We start from the raw sequence: 18,280 nt of genomic DNA on the forward strand, positions 1-18,280 counted from the left end.
GAAAGTCAGAGACAAGGATACACAAAGATACAGAGAGAGGGAAAAAGAAGACCGACAGGAAGTGGCAGAGAAAGGCAGGCGGAGAGACAAGGAGAGAGCGTCAGAATGACAGATGCCTAGAGAAAGACGAGGAGAGAAAGGGAGACCAGAGAGGCATAGAAAGAGGAAAAGCAAAAGAAAGACAGAGACTAAGAAAGACAGGGCCAGGACGGGAGAAAAAATGGAGAAAGAGACAGGGAGAGACATACTAGGAGCCAACAAGAGAGCACACACAAAGCAAGCAGGCGGCCAAGGAAGGGGGATGGGAGGGGAGCAGAACAAGCCTTTATGTATACACAGATATCAACGCTGCCGCTCACGAGCTCGCTGAAAGCAAGAAATCGGGATAAAATAGAACAGTGCAAAATGTTTTACCTAGAGGAGGCAACCCCTTGTTTAGCAAATGAGAACTTCCCATTGAGGTGTATGTCCAGACTCCCTACAGTTAAGAACTTGAGGGAAATGTTTAAAAAATCCTAAGCATATGGCGGCCACTTCAGTTTTTCCCTGAAGTAACACACGAGCGCACACACACCAAAGCCCCAGCGCTGCTGTCTCTGAAAGTGGGAGAGGCGAGGCAGGCGGGGCTTGGCTCCGGCCGGATTGATCTTCTGTTTAGCAGGCTCCAAAGAGCACTAAAAGATGAGGAGGGAGGTGTAAAAAGAAAAATGAAAACAATCTCCATCCGCTTGATCTACAAAATGGGGACCGTGCAGTTGTTCTGCTCGGTGTGCTCAGATGCGTAACACCAGCTTACAATGTCGCTGCTTTGCTGTTAGTGCAGGTAGTCTATACACAGTGACAGCTAACATCTTATTAAAAAAATATATAACCGTAGCAGGACAACAGAGCAAGCCAGTTTAAAAAAGACAAAATCAGCCTATAGAGCAAGACCAATAAATAAATGACACTGAAAAAAATCTTGCATGGCGAAGAGAAAAAGAACTAGACAAGCCCGGCGGAGCGTGGCGCGCGCGCTTGGCGGGGCGGGGGAGCGGACCCTTTGAAGTGCTCCCAAAAGCAGAGTGCATGGCGGCACGATGCGCGTGATTGTGCGCGTGCTAGCCATGCAATCCGCTTTTGGGAGCACTTTGAAATGCCCCTTTACAATAGTCTCTCTTTGCGATCGCTTACGCGATAGCAAGGCGAGACCTAAAAAAGCACATCAACAAGAGGGACCATAATAAACCTCTCAGAGAAAAGACATCAGTAAGAAGAAACCGAAAAATAGTGCATCAACAACAAGGAACGGAAGGCCAACTTACTGGGAAAGCAAATCACTTAGGAGAAACTCAAACCAACATGACAGAGAACAACAAGGAGGCACCCAAATCAAGCTGGTGCAGAGCTGAGATCAATGAAGAGAAAGTCAAATCAACGTGGAGAAACCCAAACAAAACCTGATATAAAAAGTACATTAGAAAATAGGAAACTAAATCTACCTGACACAGAAAGTACATCAGCAAGGAGGAACCCAAACTGAGCCGAGAGAAAAAACACATCAACAAAGTGAAAACAAAACCATCCTGATTGACACCAATAAAGAGGAAAGCACACCAACGTAGCAGAGAATTGAGGTTACAAATGAGAAATACAAGACAACCTGACTGAGAAAGACAGATAATGTACATCAACAATATTAATCATAACAAGCCAGTCAGAGAAAGTACATCAGCAAACAGGAACCCAAAGCTACTTGAAAGCGAAAGCATATGAAAAAAGGGAACCCAAACCAATTTGACAGAGAAAGTGCATCGAAAAGGAGAAACCATACTGACAAAGAAAACACAAGAGGAACCCAAACTAACTAGATAGAGAAGCACATCAGCCGGGAAGAATCACAATTAATGTGACAAAGAAAGACATCAAGGGAAATCTAAACCCACCTGCTAGAGAGAGCTCATCAACAGTAAGAACCCCAACTAACCTGCCAAAGTACATCAACAAGGAGGAACCTGAAACAATCTGACAGAGAAAGCAAACAAACAAGGAACTTAAACCAACCTTAAAAGAGAACTACAAGGAGGAATCCAAACAACATGACAGAGACAGCACATCAAGGAGGAACTCATACATACATGAAAGAGAAAACACATCAATAAGGAGGACCTCAAATTGACAAAGAAAGCAAATCAACAAGAGAAACCCAAACAAACCTTACAAAACATAGCAAGGAGGAACTCAAATCAACCTTGCAGAGAAAATTAGTAATTAGGCACCCAGATCGACTTGGCAGAGAAATCACATCAAGGGGGGAAACAAACAGAGAAAGAACATCAATAAGAAGGAAACCAGACAAAGACACTACCTCACCAGTAAGGGACCCAAACCTGGTAGGGACATGTCAAAACACATGAGTAACACAATATACAGGTATACGTCGAGGCACAAGAGATAGAAAACGTCCAGGCACACAAAGTCCATGAGGAACAAAACCAGAAGCGTGACAGATAGGATCAGGCACAACATGATTGGGAACACAAGGGCACTGAGCAAACACATAAAGAACACAGATGGAAACAAGGCTATTGTCAAAGATGTTATGAAGCAAATGACCACAAAAGAGACCAGGAAACAGGTTCTAGAGGAGTGGAGAACAGATCACACTCAAGCGAAGTCTCTATAGTTACTGCCATAACCCTTAACTTCCCCCGTGCAGCATAACAATGCACAACGAGAGATCAATGTACAGGAATACCAGCACAAGGTATCCATTGAAGGAACACCTAAGGATTGCCAAGAGGAAGACTTGGGGAGCAATCATGGGCACAAAAGACCATCCTATGGCAGGGCAGGAGGCTCAGTTTAGGCTTTGGTTTTCTTCACTGAATCTCCACAGCAGTGAAGTAACCAATGATTAATCAACTACAAGTCCCATGAGGCATGGTAAAGAAACTACAATGCTACAACATCCAAGCACTACAGCCCATCATTAGTCCAAATAGAAACAGTACCATCCTGACTGCCTTTCTCTTTCCTGCTCTGGTCTAGCTACTGCTTTTGTAAAAGATTTACTGCTTCACTAGAATATGTAATGAATACATTTCTTCTTGTCTGACTGCATTAATTACTTGTTTCCGTGCTGTAGAAAGAAGGCCGTACCTCTCAGATTCAACCATAGCTCTGTGCTGCTGCTTGGAGTGTGGCCATTCCCTCTCACAATCTCCATCACAGGCAGCTTGGCTCGGTGCACCGCTGTGCCTTTGTCCACTTTCCACTACTGAATGTGGGGGCTCTGCCACTTGGCACAGGTGCACTCTGTCCAGGGCAAGGCACGCAGCAGCTGATTTCTGAGGGCCAGTCTTACTTCTATCCCCATTAGTCCTGGGCTCTGAGTCAAACAGCCTACACACAGTATCTCAGGCCATATCAAATAGCCAGAGTCTATTCTGAACTGAACGACTCTATTTGTGCAGAGGGGTTGCAATTATTAGAGTAAAGCAGTGTAAACTGCCTTGTTCTGGGTGGATGCCCCATTGGAAAAGAGGTATTTCCTAGTGGGGTTGAGATCATTTCTACAAATGGGCTTAGCCCATAGGAGCTATTTTAGCTGATGGCAAAAGCACTCCTTTTCATTGAGGATCCATTTGAATTTTCACTGTTCCCTCTTAGATCAGACTTGACCCTGGGTAGGTTCAGCAGAAACAGACATTGTACCAGTTGTGATTTACTGTTTGCGAATATATACCCCTGCTTCCCATGGGGTGTAGTACTCCTGCTTATCCGGGTAACAATTCCTATCCTTTGGGTAAGGGTTCTCCAAAGACGGTTCTGAAGGGGTGGATCCATGCCCGATTTTAAGATAACTACATTTATCTAAATGGGAATATGCCATAAATCTGGCATTGATCCAGGACTGGGTGTGGAGAACCCTGCTTTAGGTGACTTGCATGAATACTATGGGGGAGATCCTCTTCATATTACCTAGATGATGGCCTTGCTGCAGTTATTGCCAGCCAACGAAGACCCCATTTAAAGAGCTATGGTGATAGCTCTAAAGCCATTTAGGGCCAGATGTACGACCATGAATTGCATGCGCAAACGGGTTTGCAACCCGTTTGCGCATGAAAAATGGCCCAGGGCCATGTACAATTTCTAACTAGAGAGTCGCAATTTATTTGCGACTCGCTATTTAAGCATTTCGAGTCGCATTCAGGAAGTGGCGTTTGAATGTTTTGTGACCGCAATTGCGGTCGCGAAACACTCGCAAATTACCACACTCTTCAAGAGGGTGGTAATGCAGTCACCATTTGGAAGGGGTCCCCAGGGGACCCCTTCCACTTTGTGACAGTCTCTGAAAATATTTTTTAAGGGCAGGCTGCGGTCCCAGGGACCACTACCTGCCCTTAAAAAATGAAACGTAAACATTTTTTTTTTAATGCATCCTGTTTTCCTTAATGGAAATGGGCTGCATTTTTTAAAAAACTGCTTTATTTAAAATCAGTCCCAGACATGGTGGTCTGCTGAGCCCAGCAGACCACCATACCTGGGAGGGCCTGCCATGCCCAATGGGCTAGCAAATTGCGAGAGGCTCATTAATATTCATGATCCTCCCAATTTGAGATCCCCATTGGGAATCGCAAAGAGTGTCAAACACTGTGTTGTACATTTCATTTAGCGTCTCGCAAAGTGTCGCAAATTGCCACGCGCTAAATGAAATGGTCGTACATCTGGCCCTTAGTTAAGAGTTGAAATCCTGGGTCCCCACTAAGGGGTATGACAAGTTGCATGATTCACATTGTGTGTCAGCTTCGGAGGAAGCTAAGCAGCCTCGAGAAAAGGCAAACTGATCAGTGTTCAGCTAACTCAGTTGCCTTTGACCTGTTGAAATCTGTATTTTTGGCAGACCACAAGTCCAGTGTCAGGGGCCAGCCATCTGCGGATATGTTTTGGGAGGCTAACTTCCTTATCAAAGATGATTCTCACTCAGGAGCCTCTGGCCAGTCAGATTCCAAGCATTCCTGCCATTCTCGTCTTGGTAAAAAGAAAAGAGGCACTATCTTAATTCCTTACAATAAAAGTTATTCACAAACCCTTTAGGCATACCTAATTTCAATCATGAGGATATTGTGCACTCCAGGACTGTAGATTGGTTACCCTTACCAGCTCAGGCAGCACATGTCCAGTCACAATTCTGAAAGTCTTTTGATAAAAAAGACCATAACTGAGAGGGGGAATGCCCGAGGTCATCTTTGGTGGCCAAAGTGGAGTTTAGAAAAGTATTGGATGACATAGTAAGATAAATTCCTCAAATAGCTAAACCTTAACGAAGCTCTTGGAACTGGCTTACCAAGCCAAGGACGATGTGTCCCCCATGAACATTGACATTCTTGCAGAATGCCACAAGATGCCATTTGTATACAAGTGAATACTAACTGTACCATCTCCTCTGAGAGGTGCTGCTTAATTCTGCTGCAGATTGTTCTAAAGCTAGCAACTTTGGAAGCACTCCCTGGGGAGAAGAGTATCCTCTTTGGAAACGCTTTCGGTGAATAGACAGGAATATCTTGTCCATAAGGAAGACATTTACTCCAGCCCTCTTTACTACGACCATGTGAGAACGAGGTACTTGTCTAGAAATGCACTGCTTTAAGGTCCCTAAAGATCTCTAGGTGCACGGAAATGGGGAGGCTGCCAAAACAATTTTTTTGAAGACACCTTCTTAAGAGCTAGAGGTGGACAAGCCAGTGCCGGAGCAACAGCAGAAGTGTCAACAATTTCATCTCATCCTTCAACTACAAAGTAAAACCTTATCCATTTTCCTAAGTAAAGTTGGGAAGGCAGACTCAGTTTGCACACTACTGGCCCATTTTAACTCACGACTCCTGAATGTGTCAGAGATGCTGCTGTGCATGAACCTGCAGTTTTATGGGACTCTATCTCAACCATTCCACATCAAGAGCTCCTTCGTTTTCCCTACAATATTAGTTAATCATCAACAAGGAAATACATGAATTGTAATGGAAGGAAGTAAAATATGTCTCTTTATCGCAAGGATTTCCTCAGCGGCGTATCCTTTGTATAGCAGAAAAACTGAAGTGTCAGATTAGTCGTGAAACCTCAGAGTTCAATAGTTTGATACTTTATCGCCATTTCAAAATGGAAGGTATCCATCTTCTAAGAGATATGTTAAGAAAATGAGATTGGATGGTTCACCTGGATCTCAAGGATATGTATCTAGTGGTCCCTATTTTTCCTCATCTGCACTCCAGTTTGAGTAGAGCAACCAAACATACAAATTTGCAGAACTATCTTCAGTCCCTTGGTGCTTCACTAGGTTAATGCTTCTGAGGTGATTAATAATCTTTGAACAAGAACAATCTGAGCCACAGGTCCTGCCTCGAAATACAATTTTGTCACGCTTTCATGACATAGAATTTTCCATTCTGTTAAAAACACAAAGGTAAATATTATCTCCTCCTTTCATAATATATTCTTTGTTGATAGTTACTTCATATCCTTTTGACAATAAATGGCTTGACCAATGTTACACCCTGACAGGTTGTGTTTTATGAATCAGTTTCTGTTTTTCACAACTACGCATTTTGTCTCAGGAATGGAAAAGAAACCGAACACAAGGGCTGCTGAAGTGGGCATTTGGGTTCAAAGTGGTTCGGACAGAGGATAGAGTTCAGGTTGTAATCCAAACGCCTCTGCCTGCAAAGAAAGAGATGTTATCTCCATCTGGAATAACAGAGGGGTGGCTGTCATGATTCTCCACCATGCCGCGTGGGACTTACAGTTGATTACTGTTTAGTAACTTTGCTTCTGTGGAGATTCAGAAAGAAAAGAAAAATCATAATATGTGCCTCCATGTTGTAAAAAGCTAGACATTTTGTTAATCCTGCAAGAAATCAGGCTCTTCTCACAGGAATTCCTAAGACAATTTGTGCTTCCTTGGCATTCATGGATACCCGCGGCCATGTTGGGTGTGGTCCTACTATAAAGATTTTTCCCATCTCTGCAAATGCTGCTTGTCAACCAACCTCCAAGGGAGCAGCATCGGGGAAAAGCAGCTCTTCATCAGGGGAGAGAGGTTAGTGCCTACAAGAAGACCTCATCTGGAGGTCATATATTTTTGGGATATTTCAATTTAAACTTGTATGAGGTATGTTAGTCCAGGCCAGTGCCTGAGTATTATCTATGAGGCAGAACCCGAGTTTTTTTTTTCTTTTTGAAACAATTTTTATTGTTTTCAAAACAACAACTCAATACATGCCCCTCTACCTCCACCGTCGAAAGGAGAACTGTACATTTATCATTGCTACCAAACATCCAGGAGCTTAATCATCCTTCCCATGTGGACCCTCCCGCCCTCCCTCCCCCACCCCATGTCAGTGTGCCCCCCTCTGTCGTCCCCTCTCCTTACGTACCCTTCCCCGACTATGAGTCATGTACGGGTGCTCAACCGTCCCTAGGAAACCCAGGTTTCCCAACACATCCCGCTACTTCTAAATCGTCCAGTGCTCACCAGTATTCCTCCCCTACTCCCCCCCCACCGTGTCCTCCTGCCTGTCAGACGTGCTCCCTGCTTCCCCAGTGTCAGACATCAGCCCCTGAAATTTCACCACCAGCGCCTCCCACGCTCGAGCCGTCGCCAGAGCTCTCTCGTCGTCCCTCCGGAGGGCCAATTGCAACCGGAGCGTACCCTCCGCCCCAGCCCATCTCGCAAACGCCACCCTCCACCGCAAGAAACTTGGCCCCGCCCGGGATTTCCAGTGCATGGTCAGTTCCCTCTTGGCCATGATCAACCCTAAATCATAGAACTTACTGGTAACCTTCGTCCGTCGGGTGTGGGGAAACCAAAGCAACAAGCAAGCCCCCATTTCCGGAGCAATAGAACGGTCTGTCACCTGATTCAGGCAATCCACTACATCTGCCCAATAGTCACCCAACTGCACGCAGGACCAAAACATATGGCGGAAATCGGCCCCCTCTCCCCCACACCTCGGGCACTGAGAGTGAGCACCCCCAAAATATTGCAATATCTTAACCGGTGTCAGATAAGCCCTGTGCAGCGTAAAAAACTGAACCAACTGAAACCGGGCAATCCGCGTTCCCTTCCAGGCCCTCCGCACCAGCGTGGACCACGTGGTCTCGGGGATCAATTTCGCAAGGTCCACTTCCCACTTACCCCTTAACACGGCTAGGGGTTGCCGGCCCTCTGTCGACAGCCTGCGGTAGAGGCAAGTAATGGCCTTGGCCGTCCCCGCCGCCATCACTACATATTGGCAACCCGCGGGAGGCAGAACCCGAGTTTACTCAGTAATAAAAGGATAGACTAGAAGTTTTTTGGACTTTAAATTAAGCATGGAGACTTTCAAAAGGCGTAGGGGGTTAGTTGAACAAGGCTTCGGTAACGTCTTATCCGCAAGAAACTCTATCTAGCCGCAGATTCCTTACCTTAGAATAATCCTCAGGTATCCAACTTTGAACAGGATGTTTTTTGAGCAGTCCTCCTGCACACCTGTAGGTGGTGACACTCGGGTACCTGTCGTCCACACCGCAAGTAAGTAACTGGCTTATCTGATGCAGACTTCTAGCTGCAGATTCCTTACGGTAGAATAGATACCTAAGCAATGCCTCCCTGGAGGCGGGCCTGCAAAGTGAATTTAAATCAGAAAGTCCTGCAGGACTCAATGAGCGAAGTGCCCATCGAGACGGACCTGACTGTCTAGTCAGTTATGTTTGGTAAACGTATGCACAGATGTCTACGTTGCTGCCTGACAGATATCCAGGACATGGACTCCGCCAGCTAACAAAGTGGACTCAGCCTTAGCTCTAATGAAATGGGCACACAAACCCTCAGAAGGTTGCTTCTTGGTCAATGCGTAGCACATCTTGATGCAGAGTACTATCCATCTTGAGATGGTCCGGGTACCTAGAGTGAGGAACAAGTCAGGGCTGTCCATTATCGCTGCTGCTCTTTGCCCTGGATATGGAGCTGAGCCACTCTGGGAGAGTTTTGAGAATTCCATTAGGAGGCGTAATCCATGTAGTATCACTGTATGGCAAAGACATACTCATATACCTCCGAGATATCAGACAGGGCGTGGGAGCCATAACCCAGGAGCTGGGTGCCTTTAAGGTCACATCCGGCTTGAGGGTTAATTGGTCAAAAACCTGCTTACTCCCACTGCATGAGGGGTGTCCGGCTCAACCAATCACTGTGGATGACCATGGGATTCCGAGGGAATCTCAAACGTTATGATACCCGAGCATTAACATATCCCACTCTGCTCTCGATCTCCTAGAGGGCAATTTGATGAGAGCTATCTCTGCCCTCAGGCTACAAATCGCATTTTAAAAATTGCTTGCTCTCAAGGTACAGAGTGGGGTTGCGCTGCCTAAGATGTTGATGATCCCGAGGTCACTACATCGAATGGGAACCTGCCCATCCTCATAAAGGATTACGAATGTTATACGGAATGCTTGGCGATCTAATACAGAATGCTGGCAGACGCTGAGTGGCTCTGTCCAGTTACAACTACTACCAGACAATGGCAGACTGGAAGCACCTATTTTCGAGCTTTACTATCTAGCCGCCCAACTCCAGTGGTTGGAGCACTTGCTGGTGGGACACAGTTTGTTAGAAGATTCAGCTGCTGTCAGTGGAGACGCATTGAACAAAAAATAATAGAGATGTTCCTTTCGAAAACACCTTTTACCCGCAACTTCACACGCTCTCCTTCATGTGGCATTCACCAGCTGTCAGCAAGCATTGTGAACCACACCAGGGGTGCCACCTTATTCGCCGGAGATACCTCTGCACTCTGTGGCTGTGTTTAAGGAAGGGGCGGGCAGGGAGGGAATGGAGATGTGGCATCGCTGGGTCTGGGTACACTGGGCAACTTATTCCAAGTAAACTAGCTCACCCCTTTTGACTTATTGTCAGAATGAACCAACCTTCTGACTGGAGAGTTTTTGACACTGTTGGAAAGTGGATTATTGGTAGGGGCAAATGTATATCTGCCACTGGCAATAAGGCCACTAACACAGTATAGGGCTCAGAATATGTCTTAGAAAATTATTCCTATGCTCAACCCTTGGTAGCTTGGCTGCGAGCAGTCAGGCTTAACTTCAAAGACAGGTATGTAAAGCATTTAAAAACACCAATTCAGTAAATATTTAAGACACAACACAAAATAAAAATCCAACATCAATTTATAAAAATAGGAAATATTTCTATATTTTAGATGACACCAAAACGAAACAAATCCACTGTATGGAACCAGAGATATGAATTTTTAAATATTAGGCACTTTCTAGTGCTTACAAACCAACAGTGCCCCTTTAGGTCATTTTGTTGCCTCTGACAGGGACACATTCACATTTAGCAATTGTTCTGGAGGATCTCTCACTAGTCATGTGCAGCCACCTCCAGCAGGCTGGGTCCTGTTAGAACTCCTTCCTGAAGTTCTTCTTGCGGTGTTCCAAAGTATCCAACACACAATCCAAGGTTCTGGAATCTTCAAGAGGGTCCTTGAAAGTGTGAGACTTCAATTCCCTCCATTCACTTGGACAAAACCCTTAAAAATCCACTGGTAGTACTCCAAGCTGGGGATTCTTTGTGGTGATAGTCCAGGTGAACTCTGTTAACCTGTAGCTTGTAGGGAGTCCACTCTTTAATCCTTTTGAAGCAGATTTGATCCACAGGGCTGTAGTTTCAGATGGTGCAAAAGGTGCAATCTTCAGAGTACAGGTCTTTGTAAATGCACATCAAACTCTTCAGCGTAGACCCTTCTGATTCTTTTAAGTTTCAAGCAGCAGATCTGAGGGGCTCTGCCCTTCTCAGATACTTATTCCAACTCCTCTGGGTCAAGCAGGAGGTCACTCATGTCCAATGGGCTGCAGGGTTCCACCCAAAAGTCTGACCACTTCCTGCAGAGTGTGGCACTATTTTGTCCCAGAGTGCACCGATTCTTCCAAACTCATAATGACTGATTTTCCAGTGGGGAGAAAAGAGCTGGCTAAACACACCCATTGGATGGCTAATCTCAATAGTATCTCCCCCTTGCATCTGCTCATTTCTTCCTTAATCCTAGCATCTGGCTGGAGGTCAACAGGGTAAGGTTGTAAATTACACTGGGGTCCTCCCCTTCTCTTGAAGTCCATTGTTTACAACTCCTCCCCCTGCTCTGGCATTCCTGTGCAACAGGACTCTGCCCTCCCAGCAGCCCAGCAGAGCTGTTCAACCCCAGGGGCTCTTTATCACCTCTACAAAGAAGCCTGGCTAATCCCCTTAACTCTGAGCAATCAGCACAGACCACTGAAGGCTGAATTTGGACTTACAAACAAGAAAGTCTTATAACTTCTTGTATGCACATTTTAGGAGACATTTAACAATATCATATTGTTCAATTATTAATACCATTCTGAGAGTCTTTGAATGGCACTTTTAGCCTTCCCCTATGAAGAGTTATTAGTTAATTACTTCCTCCCATGTTAACCTATGTGGCAGGGGGTTTGCGATGGAACAATGACTTGGGCCATTTGTCCAGCAAAAGGGCTTATAAAAACGTATTTTATAGGTACTCTGCCTATATCTACAGGACCCCCACCCCTGGTATACCTAGAGGAGACTTTAGGGGTTCTGAATATTAAGAAATATTGCAGATCCTCCCTCCGCAGTGCTCCTAACACTAAAGTCAAAGTCGCTTTTGGGCAGCACTTTATCACAATTTGGGGAGTGAAATGAGCAATTGCACTTTACCCAGGGCATATAAAACTCATTTTATAAGGGTCCACCTTATAGATACCTGGCCCCCACCCCTAGGACACCTAGGGAAGACCCTTGGGATACCTAATAGGTCCAAACATTGTAGGTTAACCATTTGTAAGTGCCCAAACACAAAAGTCGAGTTTGGGCACAATTTTATTTTTAAAAGCAGTCCTGCAGCACAGGGCTACTTTTAAACTGTCCTCAGGCTCAGCGGTGTACAAATGCAAGTGCAGAAAAGGGCTGCTGACCTCCAAACTACCATGCCCTGTTATAAGCTAGTGACTGAGAGATAGTTTCAATCCCCCTGCCCTATTATGTACTAGGGTCCTCTATGATAGGTCATGCTAATCACAGGGGTACCCCAACCCTCAGTGTACCCCAGTGTATGTAGGTGTTTTTATTGTATTCTAAGTGTTTTTCAGCATAGCACTGGCACAGTTGGGGGGTGCCCAGGGCACAGGATGACTTTGCAACAAAGCCCCCTCTCAAGCGAAAGGTGATGGGTTACTAACCTACACCCTGGTAGTCCTTTTCAGCTATGTGGAAAAACCTGGAAAGTCCATCCGCATTTGCATGGGCAACCCCAGGTCTATATTCTACTGTAAAGTCCATTCCCTGTAGAGAAATGGCCCACCTTAACAGCTTGGGATTCTCCCCTCTCATCTGTATCAGCCACCTGAGAGGCCTGTGGTCAGTTTGAACACGAAAGTGAGTCACAAACAAATATGGTCTCAACTTTTTCAGGGACTAAACCACAGCAAAAGCCTCTCTCTCAATGGCACTCCAACTCTGCTCTCTGGGAAGAAGCCTCCTGCTAATAAAGGCAACTGGCTGATCAAGACCCTCTTAATTTAGCTGTGACAACACTGCCCCAATACCTTGTTCTGAAGCATCTTTCTGAACCACAAATTATTTTGTGTAGTCATGGGCCAGCAACATTAGTGCTGAACACATATCTACTTTCAGAGTGTCAAAAGCCTTCTGACCCTCTGGGGTCCAATACACCTTTTGAGGCCTCTTCTTAGAAGTGAGTTCTGTTGGAGGCCCTACAATGGTCCCATTATTTTGAACAAACCTTCTGTAATACCCTGTCAGTTCAAGGAATGCCCTGATCTGAGTCTGGGTAACAGGAGCTGTCCAATCCAAAATTGTTTGGATTTTAGATTGGAGAGGCTGTACATGCCCCCCACCTACCAGATGGCTTAGGTACACCACAGAACTCTGACCTATGTGGCACTTGCCTTAATAGTCAGGCCTGCCTGCTGCATGGCCTGAAGCACTTCCCTTAGGTGGCTTACGTCATCCCCCCAGGTAGAACTATATATAGCTATATCATCCAGGTAAGCTGCGCTGAACTGTTCCAATCCAGACAAGACCCTGTTCACCAACCGTTGGAAGGTTGTAGGTGCATTCTTTAAGCCAAAGGGCATTACCTTGAACTGATAATGTCCCTCTGGTGTGGAGAATGCTGACCTCTCCTTGCTCCATCAGTGAGGGCAATCTGCCAGTAACATGAAGTCAAATCAAAAGTACTCAGGTACTTAGCAGCCCCTGACTTGTCAATGAGCTCATCAGCTCTATTTATAGGGTGAGCGCCAGTCTTGGTGACTGCATCCAATCCTCTGTAGTCCACACAGAACCTTAACTTCTTGGGTCCCCCTAAGGATTAGGTTTAGGTACCAGCACCACTGTACTGACCCATTGACATTCAGACGGTTCAATTACCCTCAATTCCAACATCTCAGTGATGCCTGGGGTCAAAGAGAACAGGCCAGCAAACTGCTCCAGCACTTGCTTACAGTGTCTGTGCTGCTGATCTATCAACTTGGGAGAGAGCACACCTCCCTCCACTGACCCATCTTGCACATTAGTGGAGAGGAGGTCAGGCAATGGCTCGGTTTCCTCCTCCACTACCTCATCAGTGACCAGTAACATGGTCATATCTGCCATGTCATGATGGGGTTTCAATCTATTCATATGCAAGACCCTATGAGGGTTCCTGGGGGTGCCAAGGTCAACCAAAGAGGTAACCTCACCCTTCTAAGTTTGGATAGGGCCCACTCCACTTGTCTGGGAGCCACACGCTCCAACACCCACACCAATTGTCCTGGAGTATACTCAGGCATAGTAGCCTTCGGATCATACCAGTGCTTCATGAGCTCCTGGCTGGCCTCCAGTTTCCTGTTTGCCTTGAACATGTGCTCTGCCATTCTTGATCTTAAGCCTAGCACATAGTCAAGCACATTGTCCTTGCTTCTTTAAGAGGCTTCTCTAAAGACTCTCTCAGCAGGTTCAATTTCCCCCTTGCAGGGTGTCCAAACAACAACTCAAAGGGACTGAAACCAATCCCTTTCAATGGCACCTCCCTGTAGGCAAGCAGTAAGCATGGGAGGAGAACATCCCATCTCCTCCTGAGTTTCTCTGACAACCCATTTATCATGCCTTTCAGGGTTTTGTTGAATCTCTCAACAAGACCATTTGCTTGTGGGCAATAGGGGGTGGTAAACTTGTAGTTGACACCACACTCATCCCACATAGCAGTCAGATAGCTGGACAAGAAGATTGTGCCCCTATCTGACACCACCTCTTTCGAAAAAACCCACTCTGGTGAACACACCAAGCAGTGCTCTAGCCACTGCAGGTGCATCAATGTTTCTAAGAGGGGTTGCTTCAGGGTACCTAGTGGCATAGTCCACTACCACTAAGATATACCTAGGCTGTCTGGTTTTAGGTTTAAACGTATAATAACTGATAAAACCTCACCAAAAGGAAAATAGCCCTCACCAGTGTAAACATATAAACACTGAAAAAACACTTTCACAACCACAAACTAAATGCCATTCAAAGAAAGGAAAAGGTGAGTGAAAGAGTCATTTTTATTTCTTCCTGATGGGGTCAATACAATGTAACTTTGTTACATAAGGCAACAGCAAGAAAGACTGGGCTAACATTATTCTGCTTGAGTTTTGTTGCAGCAGTGTGGGGAGCGACCTTTGACCCTGCTCTCAGGCAGGTCGCTCCCCACACTGCTGCACTGCCAGGTTGGCACTGTCTTTTGCACTGTTACTGTATCACTTCTGTTTTGATTTCTGTCGTGTTTCCCTCACTGCCTGAAATCGTTTTTCCCTCACTGTATTTCTTTTGCTGTAATCTCTGTCGTGTTCTCTCACTGCCCATTAATCCTTTTTTCTCCCTCATGCCTTATCTCATAGTTTTCCCCCGCCACACTTGCTGTGCCCTGTTTTTTGTTTCCCCTGCCGTACTTTGCCTGCTATTTCCTGCCGCTGTGTCCCTGCGGCCCCGCCCCCCTGCTCGTCCATTCGCCGCCCCGCTCCCGCCACCCAGCTGCTCCTCCCTCCCACCTCCCCTCATATGGAGGCCGCGCAGCAGTGAAAGGAGCGACCTTTGACCCTGCTCTCAGGCAGGTCGCTCCCCACACTGCTGCACTGCCAGGTTGGCACTGTCTTTTGCACTGTTACTGTATCGCTTCTGGTTTGATTTCTGTCGTGTTTCCCACACTGCCTGAAATCATTTTTCCCTCGCTGTATTTCTTTTGCTGTAATCTCTGTTGTGTTCTCTCACTGCCCATTAATCCCTTTTTTCTCCCTCCTGCTTTATCTCGTTGTTTCCCCCTGCCACTTTTGCTGTGCCCTGTTTTTTGTTTCCCCTGCCGTACTTTGCACGCTCTTTCCCGCTGCTGCGTCCCTGCGACCCCGCCCCCCCTGCTCGCCCATTCGCCGCCCCGCTCCTGCCACCCAGCTGCTCCTCCCTTCCACCTCCCCTCATATGGAGGCCGCTGGCACGCCTAAGGCAAGCCCTTCTGTGCCCGTCCACGCCTGGCCCGCGCCCAGTGCCAGAACCGCTGGTCCTCACGAACGCCATGACGCCCGTCTCCGCTACGACTCCAGTGCCCTCCACGCACTCAACGCCAGACGATCACGCATCTGCTGCCTGGCCGCCCCGGAGCGCACCCAAGGACCCTTCTCCTGCTAGAACTGCAGCTTCACCAGCACCCAGCCCGCCAACCCACCTACCAAAGAACCCAACTACCTCAGATGCATCCTTCCCAACATCCGCTCTGCCCACAAACACGCCGTTGAACTCTGGGACCTATTCGACACCAACACCACAGATGTCGCCTTCCTGACGGAGACCTGGCTGAATCCCTCCTTGGCACCCGACATCTCCATAACCATCCCGGAAGGCTACAAGATCACCCGCAAGGTCTGCACCAACGGAGTAAGAGGAGGAATTGCCATCGTCCACAGGAGCACTCGACAAACACCAACAACACCCTCAAAACCGCCAAACACCTGCACTTGCAGATCCACACCGACCCCAACACCACCCTCAGAGGAACCCTCGTCTACAGACTCCCCGTACCCCGACCACAGTTGAGCGACTCCATCGCCGACTTCATCAGCACACATGCCCTCGCCTCCACGGACTACATCCTCCTTGGGGACCTGAACTTCCACCTCGAGAACAACAACAACCCCAACTCCTCCACCCTGATCGCCAACCTCGCCAACCTCGGACTCAGACAACTCGTCACAACACCCACCCACTCCGCCTGCCACACGCTTGACCCTATCTTCTCAGCAAGCTACCACGTCTTCTTTAACCACATTACTGAACTCCACTGGACCGACCACTGTTGCATCCACTTCACCTTCCGGAAACACACCACCGCACCCAGCAGATGCCTCGCCGTTGCTGGAGCAAAGTCACCAAAGACCAGCTAACCACCACCCTCACCCGGAGCCCACCCGCAGACCCGACCGACACCGCAGCCCGCAACCTCAGACAGTGGGTCGACGACTGCGCCAACACCCTTGCCCCTCCCAAGAATCCCTCCAACAGCCACACCAGAAAGAAAGCAAGCTGGTTCTCTGAAGACCTCCAGGCCTCCATGCAAACCTGCGAAAGCTAGAGAAGAACTGGATCTGTGAACGAACACCGGAAAGCTACACAGCCCACAAGAACATCACCCGCAGACACCACCACCTCATCAGATCTGCCAAAAGTGCCTCCTTCAAAGACTGCCTAGACAGCAATGCACAAAACAGCAAAGAGCTCTTCAACATCGTGAAGGAACTCTCCTCTCCAACCCCAACGACATCCCACCTTCGCAAGACCTGTGCGACTCGCTGGCCACCATCTTCTACCGCAAGATCGCAGATTTCCATGACAGCTTCAATGCCGTGACCGCCCCGGCAACCACCGAGACCTCCACCCCCACGACCACCACCCGCACCAACTGCCTGATCTCCTGGACCAACATCAACAACAACGACATCATGAACTCCGTCCACTCCAGATCCCCGTCAGACCTATGCCCACACCACATCTTCAACAAAGCCAGCACCACCATCGCACCCCATCTCCGTAAAGCCATCAACATCTCCTTCGAGACAGCAACCATAGAGGAGAGCTGGAATCACGCCGAGATCAACGCCTTACTCAAGAAACCCAAGGCGGACCCCAAGGACCTCAAGAACTTCCGACCCATCTCCATGCTCCCGTTCCCGGGGAAGGTCATCGAGAAGGCCGTCAACAAACAACTGACAAGATTCCTCGAGGAGAACAGCATCCTGGACATGTCCCAGTCCGGGTTCCACAGCAACCACAGCACCGAAACTGCCCTCATCGCCGCCACCGACGACATCAGGACCCTGATAGACAACAGAGAAACCGCTGCCCTCATCCTCTTGGACCTTTCAGCCGCCTTCGACATGGTCTGCCACCGCACACTACCAACACGCCTCCACGACACTGGGATCCAAGAGAAGGCCCTGGACTGGACCATCTCCTTCCTCTCTGGCAGAACACAGAGCGTCCGCCTCCCCTCCTTCCGCTCCGAAGCCACTGAGATCATCTGCGGCGTACCCCAGGGCTCATCCCTCAGCCCAACGCTGTTCAACATCTACATGGCACCACTCGCCCACGTCGCCTGACTGCACGACCTCAACATCTCCTACGCCGATGACACCCAGCTGATCCTCTGCCTCACCAAAGACCCCCACACCGCCAAACCCAACCTCCACGAGGGAATGAAGGCCGTCGCCGACTGGATGAGAAACAGCCGACTGAAGCTGAACTCGGACAAGACGCAGGTCCTCATCCTCGGATCCACCCCCTCGGCCTGGGACGACACCTGGTGGCCGACCGCACTAGGAACAGCTCCAACGCCCACCGACCACGCAAGCAACCTAGGGGTCATCCTCGACTCCACACTCTCCATGACGAAGCAGGTCAACGCCGTCTCTTCCTCCTGCTTCAACACCCTCCGCATGCTCCGCAGGATCTACAAGTGGATCCACGCCGAAACGAGAAGGACGGTCACCCAGGCCCTTGCCAGCAGGAGACTGGACTATGGAAACGCCCTCTACGCAGGAGCCTCAGCCAAACTCCTGAAACAGCTCCAACGCATCCAGAACGCCTCCGCACGCCTGATCCTCGACATCCCTCGCCACAGCCACATCACACCCCACCTGAGAGACCTGCACTGGCTCCCTG

At 48.0% G+C, this 18,280-nt stretch overlaps 1 protein-coding gene across 1 annotated transcript in view; it reads right to left on the reverse strand.

Annotated features, from left to right (window-relative positions):
* Window positions 1-18,280, reverse strand: part of PRR19 (proline rich 19) — a 164,520-nt gene that overhangs the window by 3,948 nt on the left and 142,292 nt on the right. The gene's annotated exons all lie outside the window — the stretch shown is intronic.

This window comes from Triturus cristatus, chromosome 7 (genome assembly GCF_964204655.1).
Source record: "Triturus cristatus chromosome 7, aTriCri1.1, whole genome shotgun sequence".
In the NCBI taxonomy this organism is placed as follows: domain Eukaryota; kingdom Metazoa; phylum Chordata; class Amphibia; order Caudata; family Salamandridae; genus Triturus; species Triturus cristatus.